Here is a 16,187-nt window from a genome sequence, read left to right as displayed (position 1 = left end):
CAGGAGGATCACTTGAGCTTGGGAGATCGAGGAGGCAGTGAGCCATGACTTCACCATATGCACTCCAGCATGTGCAACAGAGCGAGACCCTGTCTAAAAAACAAACAAACAAACTGGGTAATGTTAAAATCCCACTTATTTCAATAATTTTAAAAAGTTAAAGAGGAAAAACTCAGTTGTTAACTCATTTCTGAATGATACAAACGCTTTAAAACTCATTCTGACAATCTATTGTTCCACTATAACAATACACTGTTTCACTATGACACTATAACAATATTTACCTTGGGATAGGCTTCTTTTACCAACTTGCAGACAAGTTTTTCTTTTACGTGTACCTCTATGTGTGAATCAGTGAGTCTTTTGTTTTGTTATTTTTTTTAAGTTTAACATGCCATTGGCTCTAGAAGCTGCCATGTTTAAGACTTTCAGGATAGATACATATTTGATCTTTTATATTTGTCATTTGGTTTGTAGACATAATATCACTTATCTGCTCAACAAATTTTATATGGCTTCCAATCATTCATGTAAAACATGAAAACTTAAATTTTCTGTCTAGCTCTCTCTAAACCCCCCATAAAACAGTGCCACTCTTACTGTCTAATCACATTTCTCACACATCCTTTCAAACACGAATTATTTGCCTTTCTTCAACCCAAAAGTCTTCTTTTCTTTTGCCCACCAATCAAAATCTACTTATTCTTTAAAGTCCAACTTAGACCCAATTTCAATTATAAATTTTTCCTCTCAATTTCAAGGCTATTCTATTCTATAATTAGAATATTTTTTCCCACTTATTCACGTTAATTAGATTGTCGATATTTCTCTCCACAAAGATTGACTCCTTCTATTAGTCCATTCTCATGCTGCTATAAGGACATACCTGAGATTGGAAAATTTGTAAAAGAAAGGTTTGACTCACAGTTCCACAGGGCTGGAGATACCTCAGGAAACTCACAAATATGGTGGAAGGGGAAGCAAACATGTCCTTCTTCACTTGTTGGCAAGAAGTGCCAAGCAAAGGAGGAAAAGTCCCTTATGAAACCACCAGATCTGAGAACTTACTCACTCTCACAAGAGCAGCATGAGGGTAACCATTCCCTGTGATTCAGTTGCCTCCCACCAGATCCCTCCCACGACATGTGGGGATTATGAAAACTATAACTCAAGATGAAATTTGGGTGGGGACACAGCCAAACCATATCACTCCTTGAGGGTAGGAACCATGTTTTATATTTCTCTTTATGTCTTTAGACTCTAGAACCAAGGGACACTTATTAGAAAGTTTATATATTGCTGTTGTTAAATGTGATTTGGCAAAATTTGTCACTGGACTCTATTTTTTTTCTTTTTTTTTTTGAGATGGAGTCTCATGCTGTTGCCCAGGCTGGAGTGCAGTGACATGATCTTGGCTCACTGCCACCTTCGTCTCCTGGGTTCAAGCAATTCTTCTTCATTAGCCTCCCAAATAGTTGGGACTACAGGCATGCACCACCATGCCTGGCTAATTTTTTTGTTGTTGTATTTTTAGTAGAGATGGGATTTCACCATGTTGGACAGGCTGGTCTTAAACTTCTGACTTCAAGTGACGCACCCACCTCAGCCTCCCAAAATGCTGTGATTACAGGCGTGAGCCACCGCACTCGGCCTCATTGGACATTTTGAACAATAAGTCTGGAATCATGCAACCTTACTTAGGACTTTAAAGCATTAGGGACGTTAGGGATTATGTAGCAAATTTTTCATTTTACAGATGAGAAAACTGCGATTTACATGGGGACAGTATGCACTGGCCATTCTTAATAGCCTTTATCTCAGTGTCTTTGATAGTATTTCTCATTCTATTTCCTCAAATTAACAAAATGAAATATAGGGGTGTGATTTTTCCTGTCTGTTAAAGGGTTTTTAAAGGCACTGTTTCATCCTTGGTTTGGTCAGAAAAGCAGAAAACACTTTAGGAGTTTGAAGTAGGAGGGATTTAATTTCCAGAACAAAATACTCACAAAACTAACGGAAGCCCTGGAGAAAAAGAATTCAGAAAAGACCGCTGCGAACTTCCAGGCTCCCCACTCTCTTTGGCGAGTCAAGGAGCTCCAGAGCACTGATTAAAGAAATGAGCTCCAATAAGGAGGTGACTGGATTCCAGAAAAACAAATCAGAAGCTACAATAGAATCTCACATTTGGTGGAGCCTACGTGTTTATTTACCTGCAGTTACTGGAGGAATGGTAAAACTCCTGCCTTTCCTCCACCTTCCAAATTTTACGTGAATGCTTCTAAATGGCAGAATCTGGGCTGGAAAGAGAACTTACTTTTAAATGTGTTGGCATCTTGTTTATTTATCTCAATGATTTAGTGCCTTTCAATTTAAGGGCAAATATTCCCACACATGTCAATAGCTCACAAATTAGCGATCTGCTCTAATACTAAACAGTAACTGATGTTTATAATAATAGAATTGTTAGTGCTGGAAGAGACTAGTGATAAACCGAACTTCATCTTCTCATTTAAAAGACTGAAGTCACATAGCAATGGTGTTGAAGAGCCAACTGTTTTGACCTACCTCCATGGCTCAGATGGAGTGTTTTCATGTTATACTTGTCCCTGAATTTGCCTACTGCTTTATTCTTACATTCAATTGAATTTTATAACTTTCTGATTTAATAAGGATTTAAACTATCAAATTATTTAGTGCTAAGACTATGGTTGAGTTTTATAAGACACTTCAAAAAATTGTACATGACACATACACACAGATACAAACTAAAAGGGAGTTTATATTGCTCATTGCTCTTCCAAGGTGAAGTCACCATTTTATCTGATGACTTACAAATGAAAAATTTGACCAATAAATCTATTTACTCAGATCTTTCAGTGTTGTGAATGATCCTTCTGGTAGCCAGATATTATAAGTCTATCATGACATGATTGCTTACTTCATGTTGACTTGTTGTTTTGTATGGAACTTCCTGCGGCATTAGAGTTTTCTTAAGTATAAACCATTCCAAAATCACACTGTTATTACAGGTTGCTTTGTCCTCAGGCTCTCTAGTATTCCTTTTGGGCTATTGGTCTTTCAACATGCAGTTAGGGGATTAAAGTAAATCATTTAATCCATACAGCATGTCACTCAATAGTATACTTTTGGAAATTGTTTCCACAGGAGCACCAGCGAAAGCAGCCAGTCTGAGATATTGACACTATAGAAAAAACGGACAGCTTACTCCTTGTATTGATTCTACTCTTCTCTACAAATATAGACTCCGTTCCCTACCACAGCCTTGTAAGTGGTGCCTGCTGAGGCTGCTAAATTGCTTTGTAAATTATTTATTACTTGGACACCTTGTAAAGATCTCTTTTCTTCTTGTTTGGCTTGCTTGTGCTTTCTAGAGTCCTATAGACTGAAAGGTCTCAAAGTGTACACTGACCACAACCTTCTTATGGAATCTTTTTCTTCCTGTCTTTTATTGTAAATATGATTTTCCTTGCCTATCTTATAACTATGTTTTTCGTCACTGGTTTTTATTTCTGATTTGTTGCTTATAAAATATCATAAATGTTTATATTTACATGTATGGAGCCTGGCACTGGGCAAATTAATTAGCATATTCTCAGATTAGAAAGTTTAAGTATTTAAAGAACATTTATTTAATGATGGGGAAGAGTTTGTTATTGATAAAAACTTTATCAGAGCAAATGCACTTCTTTAATTTATTGACACTTATTTAGCAGAGTCAATGTTTTGAAAAAAGATGGTAAGTGGTTTCTCTCTTTTCTTATTTGTTCTTAGATATCATGTTTGTCTGAAGAATTTTAAAAATGTTTATAATGTAGGTAATAAGAAACAATATTTTTTGTCCAGTAAACGGAGCAATTTGAGCAGATTGTGATTGTCCACTTTTAGCTAACTGAAACCATACACTCACATATAAAACACTCAATAGAAAAAGTCTGTGCTGAATAATTTGCATTTTCCTCTCTCCCTCTCTTAACTTCCTACATTAGTCATCTTAGCACTAGTATAAATTTGTTGATTTAGGTCCAGAGGTATTTCAGTGCCTCTTATAATTTGGAAATCCGAGAGGCTACTCCTCTCACCCATTCCTCAAAATTCATTAGTTTGTGTTTGGAAAGTACAGGCTTTCAATCTTATCTCTACCATTTATGAGTTCTGTGACTTTAAGCAAGTAAATTAGCTCTTATTAACATCAACTTCTACTATGAAATGAAGTTAGTAATAGTATCTATCCAAAGGATTACTGGAAGAATAAATGTGGTATATTTGGAGTTTTAAAACAGGCATATATTAGGTATCAGTGTTGTTTACAACATGTTACTGATACATAATTTTTTACTTGATAATTCAATTTTATGGTAATTATGTTTTATACAATACCAATAAATACATGTTGAGAATAAAAAATGCAATTAGTAATTATATGCTAAAATCATAGTATCTTGTAGGCAATTGTTTTAGGTTGTAGAAATTTGGCCTGGTGCAGTGGCTCATGCCTGTAATCCCAGCACTTTGGGGGGGCCAAGGCAGGTGGATCACACGAGGTTGGGAGTTTGAGACCAGCCTGATCAATATGGAGAAACCCCATCTCTACTAAAAATACAAAATTAGTTGGGCGTGGTGGCGCATGGTGGTAATCCCAGCTACTCGGGAGGCTGAGGCAGGAGAATCACTTGAACCCAGGAGGCGGAGGTTGTGGTGAGCTGACAAAGTGCTCCTGCACTCCAGCCTGGGTGACAAGAAACTCTATTTCAGAAAAAAACAAACAAACAAACAAACAAAAAAACTTGAAAAGCACAGAAACACACTTCTAAAATCACTGCAATTCTTTTTCTTTCTTTCTTTTTATTTTATTTTATTTCTTATTTTTTTGAGACGGAGTTTCGCTCTTGTTACCCAGGCTGGAGTGCAATGGCGTGATCTCGGCTCACTGCAACCTCCGCCTCCTGGGTTCAGGCAATTCTCCTGCCTCAGCCTCCCATGTAGCTGAGATTACAGGTGCATGCCACCACACCCAACTAATTTTTTTTTTTTTTTTTTTTTTTTTAAGTAATAATAGGGTTTCTCCACGTTGGCCAGGCTGGTCTCAAACACCTGACCTCAGGTAATCCACCCCCCTCGGCCTCCAAAAGTGCTGGGATTACAGGCGGGAGCCACCACACCTGGCCAGATCACTGTAATTCTCATTGAAATGGGGAATGCAAGTCACTTAAAAGACTAAGGATTAGGCCATGAAGATTTATAAGCAGAAGAAGCCAGCTGTTTCTAGATAGGCCACTGTGTTTAAGAGATGGACACACAAAGAAGAATGCTTTACCAAAACACATGGCTTTAGAGAGTGAGACCCTTGCCATACCTTTAAGTCTGTTTCAGTGATGGCCTCTTCAGGCCAGGTTTCCTCAGGGCAGTACTGGTTTTCTTGTGCATGGCTTTGTGCCAGCACATATCACTATGACCTCATTTCATTCTTTCCTTGCATACTGAAAGCAATCACGTTTAAGATGAGCTTTCTACACCTGTTTTCACACTCAATTCCTGGCTTGAAATGCTGGTTCCTTAATATTATTCCAATATTTCAAGGCCCAGCTCAGATGCCACCTCTCCCACCTGATCTGTCACTCTTACCACCTATTTTTTTCCTCCCCTTCAAAATCTTTTCAGCATTGATAGTACGAACTACCCTAAGTAGTGTCTGAGATAAAATATAATGCTGTCTGCTTTAATAATTATTTAATGTAAAACTATCTATTTAGCTAGAAACCTGTAGGAAAGTCTTAATGAAAGATTAAAGAAGAAGCCAAAGGCTGGCTAAAGCAGAGTATTTTCAGATAAAATGCATGGTCCAGCACCAGATGGGAGCATTATCATGACCCCCTATGTTTGTGCACATTTCACATATGTGCCGCATTCTCACCAGTAATGATGGCCTTCACCACACTATTTTGTACATTACATAACGCTAGTACATAATTTATTTCATTTATTCCTGAAAGCCATTTTATGAGATGGGTCTCTTTATCCTCATTTTGTAGATAACCAAAGCCTAGAAGGGGTTATAATGGTTTGTCCTGAGTCACACTGAAGTTCATTACTTTTATTTTCTATCCATCCCAACTGACTTTACACAGTGGCTCATCTCACCCTCGTAGAAACCACACAAGGAGGGCCAGAAAGATATTTCTGGCTTTGATTTATAAGCAAGTAGGCTGATTTCTCTTGAGAAAAAGTCAAAGAAGAACTTGTCATCCAAGCAGTCTCTGCCTTTTTCCTTTTTGGAGCAGAGGAAGAGTACAATACTCTGAACAATAAGATTGGTTTGACACAAAAAACAAGTGGAAGTCTGCAGACCACTTTGTGCAACAAATGCATGAGGGAAAAGAGTTGGAATATGACTGAAATGTATATATATATATATATATATATATGTGTGTGTGTGTATATATATATACATATATATGTGTATATATATGTATATATATATATACTCAACACATAAATACATATGTAGTCATATACATATGAATCCTAAAATACTTAAATATATGTGAAAATATGTATTGAAACATATATATCTTTCTTATTTTATATACATTAAGTAAAGTTTGGGATAGAAGGGAAAATCTCATCATTGGAATGGACCAGATTTGCGTTAAACAATTTAAGAAAAGAAAGCAAGGTATGGGGGTATCTAAAACGGCTGAATAGGAACAGCTCCAGAGTGCAGTTCCCAGCAAGAACAATGCAGAGGGACGCATTTAAAGCAGTGTCTAGAAGAAAATTTATAGAAATAAATGCCCACATGAGAAGCAAGGAAAGATCTAAAATTGATGCCCTATCATCAAAGTTGAAAGAGCTACAGGAGCAAGAGCAAAAAAACTCAAAAGCTAGCAAAAAACAAAAAATAACTAAGACTAGAGCAGAACTGAAGGAGATAGAGATACAAAAAAACCCTTCAAAAAGTCAATAAATCCAGGAGCTGGTTTTTTGAAAAGATCAACAAAATATACAGACTGCTAGCCAGATTAATAAATAGAAAAGGGAGAAGATCAAATAGATGCAATAAAAAAATGATAAAGGGGATATCACCACTGATTCCACAGAAATACAAGCTACCATCGGAGTTTACTACAAACAACTTTATGCACGTAAATCAGTAAACCTGGAAGAAATGGATAAATTCCTGGACACTTGCACCCTCCCAAGCCTAAACCAGGAAGAAGCTGACACCTTGAATAGACCAATAACAAGGGCTGAAGTTGAGGCAGCAATTAATAGCTGAAAGAAGTCCAGGTCCAGACTAGTTCACAGCTGAATTCTACCAGATGTACAAAGAGGAGCTGCTACCATTCCTTCTGAAACTATTACAAACAATCCAGAAAGAGAGAATCCTTCCCAAATTCTTTTATGAGACTAACATCATCCTGATACCAAAACCTGGCAGAGACTCAAAAAACAAAAAACAAAAAACAAAACAAAAACAAAAAACAAAAAACAAAACAACAAAACAAAACTTCAGGCCAATATCCATGATGAACATACATGCAAAAATCTTCAATAAAATACTGGCAAACCGATAGCAACAACACATCAAAAAGCTTATCCATCGTGATCAAGTAGGCTTCATTTCAGGGACACAAGGCTGGTTCAACATAAGCAAGTCTATAAACGTAATCCACCACATAAACAGAACCAAAGTCAAAAACCACATGATTATCTCAATAAACGCAGAGAAGACCTTTGACAAAATTCAACAGCCCTTTATGCTAAAAACTCTCAATAAACTAGATATCGAAGGAACATATCTCTAAACAATAAAAGATATTTATGACAAACTTACAGCCAATATTATACTGAATGGGCAAAAACTGAAAGCATTCCCTTTGAAATCCAGCACTAGACAAGGATGCCCTCTCTCACCGCTCCTATTCAATATAGTATTGGAAGTTCTAGCCAGAGAAATTAGGCAAGAAAAAAAAAATAAAGGCTATTCCATTAGGAAAAGAGGAAGTGAAATGGTCTCTATTTGCAGATGACATGATTGTATATGTAGAAGACCCTATCATCTCAGCCCAAAATCTCCCTAAACTGATAAGCAACTCGTGCAAAGTCTCAGGATACAAAATCAATGAGCAGAAATCACAAGCATTTTTTTTTATACTAATAACAGACAAACAGCCAAATCTTCAGCAAACTCCCATTCACAATTGTTACAAAGAGAGTAAAATACCTAGGAATACAACTAAGGAAGGATGTAAAGGACCTCCTCAAGGAGAACTACCAACCACTACTCAAGGAAATAAGAGAGGACACAAACGGATGGAGAAACATTCCATGCTGATGGTCAGGAAGAATCAATATCGTGAAAATCGCCATACTGCCAAAAGTAATTTACAGATTCAACACTATTCCCATCAAGATACGAATGATCTTCTTCACAAAACTGGAAGAAAACACCTTAAACTTCATGTGGAAACAAAAGAGAGCCCACATAGCCAAGACAATACTAAGCAAAAAAGAACAAAGCCAGAGGCATCACGCTACCTGATTTCAAACTGTACTACAAGGCTACAGTAATCAAAACAGCATGGTACTGGTACCAAAACAGAGATATAGACCAATGGAACAGAACAGAGGCCCTAGAGGCAATACCACACATCTATAATCATCTGATCTTTGACAAACTTGACAAAAACAAGCAATGCAGAAAGGATTCCCTCTTTAATAAATGGTGTTGGGAAAACTGGCTAGCAGTGTGCAGAAAGCAGAAACTGGACCCCTTCCTGACACCTTACCCCAAAAATTAACTCTAGATGGATTAAAGACTTAAACATAGGACCTAACACCGTAAAAACCCTAGAAGAAAACCAAGGCAAAACAATTCAGGACATAGGCATAGGCAAGGACTTCATGACTAAAATGCCAAAAGCATTGTCAACAAAAGCCAAAATAGACAAATCGAACCAAATTAAACTTCAGAGCTTCTGTACAGCAAAAGAAACAATCATTAGAGTGAACCAGAAACCAACAGAATGGGAAAAAATTTTTGCAATCTACGCATCCAACAAAGGGCTAATATCCAGAATCTGCAAAGAATTAAAACAGATTTACAAGAAAAAAACAAACAAACCCATCCAGAAGTGGGAGAAGGATATGAACAGACACTTTTCAAAAGAAGACATATACAAGACCAACAAACATATGAAAAAAATGCTCATCATCACTAGTTATTAGAGAAATGCAAATCAAAACCACATTGAGATACAATTTCAAGCCAGTTAGAATGGCGATCATTAAAAAGTCTGGAGACAACAGATGCTGGAGAGGATGTGGAGAAATAGGAACATTTTTACACTGTTGGTGGGAGTGTAAACTAGTTCAACCATTGTGGAAGACAGTGTGGTGCTTCCTCAAGGACCTAGAAATAGAAATTCCATTTGATCCAGCAATCCCATTACTGGGTATCTGCCCAAAGGATTATAAATCATTCTATTATAAAGACACATGCACACGAATCTTCATAGAGGCACTGTTTGCAATAGCAAAGACCTGGAACCAAACCAAATGTCCATCAATGATAGACTGGACAAGGAAAATGTGGCACATATACACCATGGAGTACTATGCAGCCATAAAAAATGATGAGTTTGTGTCCTTTGTAGCGACATGGATGAATCTGGAAACCATCATTCCCAAGATTCCCAAACTGACCCAAGAACAGAAAATCAAACACCACATGTTCTCACTCATAGGCGGGTATTGAGCAATGAGAACACATGGACACAGGGAGGGAAGTATCACACACTGGTTCTATTGGGGGGGGCAAGGGAGGGACAGTGAGGGGCGTGGGGAGGTCAGGGAGGGATAACATGGGGAGAAATGCCAGATGTAGGTGACAGGGGGATGGAGGCAGCAAACCACATTGCCATATGTGTACCTATGCAATAATCCTGCATGATCTGCACATGTACTGCAGAACCTAAAGTAATAAAAAAAGAAAGAAAGAGAGAGAGAAAGAAAGAAAGAAAGAAAAGAAAGAAAGAAGGAAAGAAGGAAGAAAGAAGGAAAGAAAGAAAGGAGGGAAAGGAACTATTAGACTGGACTGTACTGAGTAGTTTGAGTTTCATGCTCTGGGAATAAATGGAGGCTGGCTGGACTCATGTTTCCCCATCCTGAAGAGTGTTTAGAATAAGGTGTGCTTTCTTTCTCACAAAATGAATCATTGAGGCAAAAGTTGTAAAGACATATACAGCAAAATAGCTTTGCCAAATGTTTATATACCATAGATATTTCCAACAAAAGTGTAAGAGATTGTCCATTTGACTGCATTCTTACCAGTATTTTGTATTGCAATTGAACAGGTGATTGTACATTTCACTACATTTTATCAATACTTGGTATTGTAATTGAAAAATAATAAAATCCTAGTTTGAAAATTTTAAAAATTATTGTTTATAACGTTGAGCTTAGGATGAAAACATTCTATATATTTGTTTACTGATTGCGTTTCATTTTTTTAAATATAGTATATTCTTAAATTTTTGTTTACCTAGTTTAACAACAGTGTTTTAAAATCAATGTATGTAAGCTTTATAGTGTTTTTTTTTACCTGTTTAAATGTATATAAGCATATATAGTTCCACTGATGATCATATATATATAAGAATTAGACTTTTTTGCTGAACCTGTTAATTTTATTAAGCCTGATTATTTTATTATTATTTTTCCAAAAATGTTAAGAAATTTGTCCCAAACAATTGGAGGTATGTTTTCTTTAATTTTTTTCTGTTTCTACATTTTCCACTGCAAGTAAGTTTGTAGACATAGACATCAATGCCAAATAATAGAATCTACCTTTTGTATGTTAATATTTTTCCAATGTGATAACTCTGAGCAGCATTGTATTGTTATTTTAAATAGTAACAGTATATATTAGGAAAACTGAATGATTATAAACTTCACAAAATTTATTAAGCTCATACTTTCTTGAAACAGTTGTAGAAAAATCAGAACTGTCTAAAATATCAAACCTTCCTGTAAAGAGAAGACAGTTAATGAGATCACAAACATGTATTCAATTCATTAACAAGCTGCATGAAATAAATGACATAATAAAATCAGATAAAGTGTTGTTTTTACAGAGTAAGGAAAAAGCTACCACTCTCCCATACAACACACACATACACTGGTTGATAATACACAAGGAGACTATGAAAAAATAATGTGACAGATAAGTGACTAAAATAAACTTAAGTCATTTTTATTGCCCAAAATAATGAGATGAACATTAGTAAGGTCTTTTATTACAGTTGCATAAATTAGGCATTAATTTGTGACCATTGAGAATACTGCTCCAGATTAGGGATTAACTTTGTTTTTATCGAATGTAATAAATAAAGATTCCACATTAAAATATTATGAATCATGTGCATTTAAAAACAGTCTTATCAAGGACCAGTACTGTGGTTTATTAGTTCTTGAAATTATTGCCTAGATCATTGCTTTGAACATAATAAGTGGTCATTTTTTAAAATGAATGAATGAATAGTGGCAAAATGTAATATTTGAAGGGATCAGATTTTGGATAATAGCGGTAATAGCATATGTAGAAATAAACATGCACTGAAATGCAGAATTATAGAAAAATATATTTATTTAACAATAAACATCTCTACTTAAAAAGGTAACAAAAACAGTGTTTATTTAAATTGACTTTGAATTGCCACCTGCTATCTATATGCAAGGTGACTTTTTTGGTGTTAAGGAAACTATATTGTTTCATAGTTTGGTCTCCATTCATGAGTAAGTGATGCTGGTAGTACGCTGATATATCTTGTCAAATAACAAAACATTGAAGACAGAATAAGATGAATATCATAGGAGAGAAAAAATGGCAGAGATTATGGGACAAAATGACTTTTGCTTGTTCTATTTATGCTTTTGCAACTGATTCACAGATTATGTTTCTAAGACTTAAACTAGTATTCTACTCTTCTCATTGTGTCATCTTTAAAATCATCAACCATGATATTTCATATCATGCAAAGTCATATAGAAAACTTTAATAAAGTTGTAATATCTCTGGAGTTTCCATTTTTAATATCCCCATGTGATGGCATTCACTATTATCACATTTATTATAATAGTTAAGGATGGGAAGTTATTATTATGTTAAAGAAGACTTTGGAGAACTAACTTGTAATGTAACTATAGGCCTCAGAATTCACTATGCTGAGGAGCTAGTAGGATCCAGACATTTAATTGTCTCTGCCTGAGCATTCTGTCAACTTTGGAACTTGTATAAGGCAAGTGTGTTATTTATTTTTATTTTTTATTTTTATTTTTTAAGACAGAGTCTCCTCTATCACCCAGGCTGAAGTACAGTGGCACAATCTTGGCTCACTGCAGCCTTCATCTCCTGGGTTCATGCAATTTTTATTCCTCAGCCTCCCAAATAGCTGGGCCCACAGGCGCTGCCACCATGCCTACCTAATTTTTGTAGTTTTAGTAGAGATGGGGTTTTACCATGTTGGCCAGGCTGGTCTCGAAATTTCAGCCTCAAGTGATCTGTCTGCTTTAGCACTTTTAATATTTTATAATGAAATATTTGGTACAAACACACACATATTTGCAGTATAAAGAATAATACTGAAATCAGTACAATATAGTCCCAAACTTAGTAAAGAAATGGAAAAATATCAATATTTCTACAAGTTTTGCCCCTATTATTGATCAATTATTTATTCCTTCCCTCTTCAACAAAGTCTTTAAATTTTGTGAGCTATTGTATTATAGTTATGAGCAGGTATTACTAATAACTAATAACTGAATGACAAAACATCCATAAAAAAAGTAATATTAAAACTAATATTAAAAAATCTGTTACTTCTTCAGTAGTGTATATTCAATATAAGTAATATGAAAAAAATTCAGAGTTCCAGAAAATCATTCTGTAATAAGAGTAACATTTATTAAATTTATAAAAATTATAAAAAAATTATTTAAAAATTGTAAATTTATTAAATTTATAAAAATTATTAAAAGAAAATTTACAGTAAAAGTACTTCTTAAAGATAATTGGTTTTTTCAAAATACTATTCTAGTCACGGTTATTCTTTATTCTTTTTTCTTGTCATGAGCTCTTCCTGACACCTACTGGCAGGGTTCTAGTAGCTTCCTGAATATATCTTAGTATAATAATTTTTTTTCAACTCAGTGGATGTTATGTTAACTTCAAAACACTGGAGGTCTTTTTGTTTATGTTTTCTGTGTCCGTCAACCCTTAACTACTCACACAAAAGCTTGACATTACCAGTTGTTCTTAGGGCAGTTTCAAACTCCTAGTTATTTTAAAGAGCCACCAGAATTCTCTGTCTCTTAACTTTCAGAGGGCATTTGCTCCCAAATGTTGGATTTCTTAAAGAATTTTGCATCTCTTCTTACCACTTAATTGATAAAAAGAGAATCTCTCTACACAGCTCAAGAACATAACTGGTTGTCGTGAAAGAGCTCCTATAATATTTGGTTTTTATTCCATGAAAATTAATAAGACTACAACCAAAAACGTGGCAAAAAAGAGACATAGAAAACATAGAAGCCCATGTAGAAATATTATAATGAAATAGCAGCAAATACATTATTGCTACACATCTATCTATCTATATATATCTATCTACATATATATGAATGACATTAAAATATGTAAAAAAAGGTTTTGCTATGTCTCTGATGACTGTCTAAAGTTTTGTGACTATGAGAAATGCAGTTTTTGGAAAAATCCAGAGCTAGATTTTACTAGATTTAGAAACATTATCTTAACAACAAAATGCAAATTTTGTTGCAGAAAAGGTATTTCCTCAGTTCCAATGCCCTATGATTCAGGAAAACCTAGTTAAATAGAGTCTACAGCCCTTTGCTTGTTCCTCACAAGCTTTGATGGGTTATACAAATGCTGTGTAGATGAAAAGAGCTTGATGACTTGACAACCAAACAGGGCTGTGTATTATCTCTGTTTTAAAACAAAGTCTGTTTCCTCTATTGGCAGAAAAGGTGTGTTTCTGTTTGTGGGTCATCAAAATACACCTAATTTTGTCAGGTGGAGGACACTACATCTGATTCCTTATAAAAGAAAGTCATAACTGCTGGACACAATAGAGACCAGGAGAAGGCTAGATATTGTAGAGAAATTAAAAGAGGTATAAAGTGCAACATATATCTAATAAATAATTTATTGAAGAAAAGATAAAATGGTTTCATGTAGCTATTGAAGAGGGGCAAATCATTATAAATTCAAGGCAGAAAATTTTCTTTCATCTGAACCCATGTTACCAAATGTTTTTCTTTCTAATTGTTCCCTAATCTTTCCTAGATATCGTGGATTTCTTTACAGTGCTGAAAAAAAAAAAAAAAATCTCTCCAGATATTTCAGTGTTCCCAGCTTTTGTTACTGCAGGTTAAAAGTTTATTTATAAGATTTCTGGAAATTTTTTTTAAATTAAAAGAACATTCCTATGATATGGTATGTCAGTTTAGAAACTAAACTTAAATTGGATTTTATATCCTGATAACTTTGATTTTGCTATAAAATCTTATAAAAAATATACAAGCACTACTTAAAATTAACTGGAATATGATTAGTATAGTATAGATATTAATAAAGGCCCTACTGAAAATTTTAAAAGAAATTTGAGGTATCCGTACCACAGACAAATGCTAGGACATTTGGGAACCATGTAGAATTTTTAAATTCCATCATAGAATCCCTATTGGCACATAAGACAAGAAAAAAAAAGATATGCTTAATATAAGAGACATATATTCTTGTTTCAGCAACACTATATATAAATCAAATTTCTCTAAAAGAATATTATTTGTCTGACAGTGACTCTTCATTTTGAGGTATATTACTCAAAACCCATACCTAATTTTTGAGTCTTCTATTAACTTGTGTAAAGTTAACAAGGAACAAAAAGCAATGAAAGTCCACCAGGAACAGTAAAGTTTCCTAACAAATTTGATAACCTAGATAAAATGGAGAAATTTCTAGGAAGACACAAATTATCAAATCTGACTCAAGTACAAACAGCAACTCTGAATAGGCTTATAACATGTAAAATAATTAAATTAGTGATTAAAAAAAAAAATCCCACAAGAAAAGCCCAGAATTGTATGACTTGACTGGTGAATTTGAGCAAGTATTTAAAGACAAGTTATCACAAATCCTTTTGAAAACACTTTCAAATATTGAGGAAAGGGAACACAATTTATTATATGAGGCCAGTATTACCCTGTTAACAAAACAGGACAAAGATATCAATAGAAAAAAATTGACAGAAAAGCAATCTTATGAATGTAAGTGAAAAAAATCCTCAACAAAATACTGTACTAGCAAGTCAAATACAACAATATAAAAAAAGATTATCATAATCAAGTGGGCTTTATCTCACAAGCGAAAGGGTGGTTCAACATTACAAGATCAATGTATACTGAAAGAATAAAGAACAAAAGCCACATGATCATCTCAGTAGAAACAGAAAAAGCATTTTACTAAATCCAACACACTTTTAAGAAAAAAAACTTAACAAGCCAGAAATACAAGTGAACTTTAGCAACTAAAGTACATTTATGGCAAACCCATATCAAACATCAAACAAATGCTGAAAGATTTCAAGTCAGGAACAAGATAAGAATGTCTGGTTTTGCTGCTTCTATTTAACATTTTACTAAAGGCCCAAGCCAGGGCAATTAGGCAAGAAAAAGAAAGAAAAATTATCTAGATTGGAAAGGAAGAAGTAAAACTGTCAATTTGCAGATGACATGATGTTTTATATAGAAAGCCCCGAGAAATCCCTCAGTAGCTATTCAAACTAATAAATGTGTTATAGGATACAAGATTAATATACAAAAATTAGTTTTATCTCTATAAATTAGCAATAAACAGATGAAATTAAGAAAATAATTTCATTAACAGTAGCATTAAAATAATAAAGTACTAACAATCACATTTAACAAAAGAAATACAAGATTTGTGCATTAAAAACTACAAACATTATTAAAGGAAATGAAAGAATACCTTAATAATTGGAAAGACATCCCATGTTAATGGATTGGAATAGTTAATATATAAGTAAGAAGGCAGTATTCCACAATTGATCTACATTTTTAACATAGTC

At 34.5% G+C, this 16,187-nt stretch overlaps 1 protein-coding gene across 5 annotated transcripts in view; it reads left to right on the top strand.

Annotated features, from left to right (window-relative positions):
* The window catches only part of HNF4G (hepatocyte nuclear factor 4 gamma), a 138,000-nt gene that overhangs the window by 60,657 nt on the left and 61,156 nt on the right, over positions 1–16,187 (top strand). For all 5 annotated transcript variants that reach the window (XM_074386978.1, XM_074386979.1, XM_074386975.1 and 2 more), the window contains exon 2: positions 3,166–3,285. The gene's annotated coding sequence lies outside the window, so the exon portion shown is untranslated. The remainder of the gene's footprint in view (positions 1–3,165; positions 3,286–16,187) is intronic.

This window comes from Saimiri boliviensis, chromosome 15 (assembly GCF_048565385.1).
Source record: "Saimiri boliviensis isolate mSaiBol1 chromosome 15, mSaiBol1.pri, whole genome shotgun sequence".
Lineage (NCBI taxonomy): Eukaryota > Metazoa > Chordata > Mammalia > Primates > Cebidae > Saimiri > Saimiri boliviensis.
The sequence above is the reverse complement of the archived record's forward strand: the minus strand, read 5'-3'. Positions and strand labels throughout refer to the sequence as shown.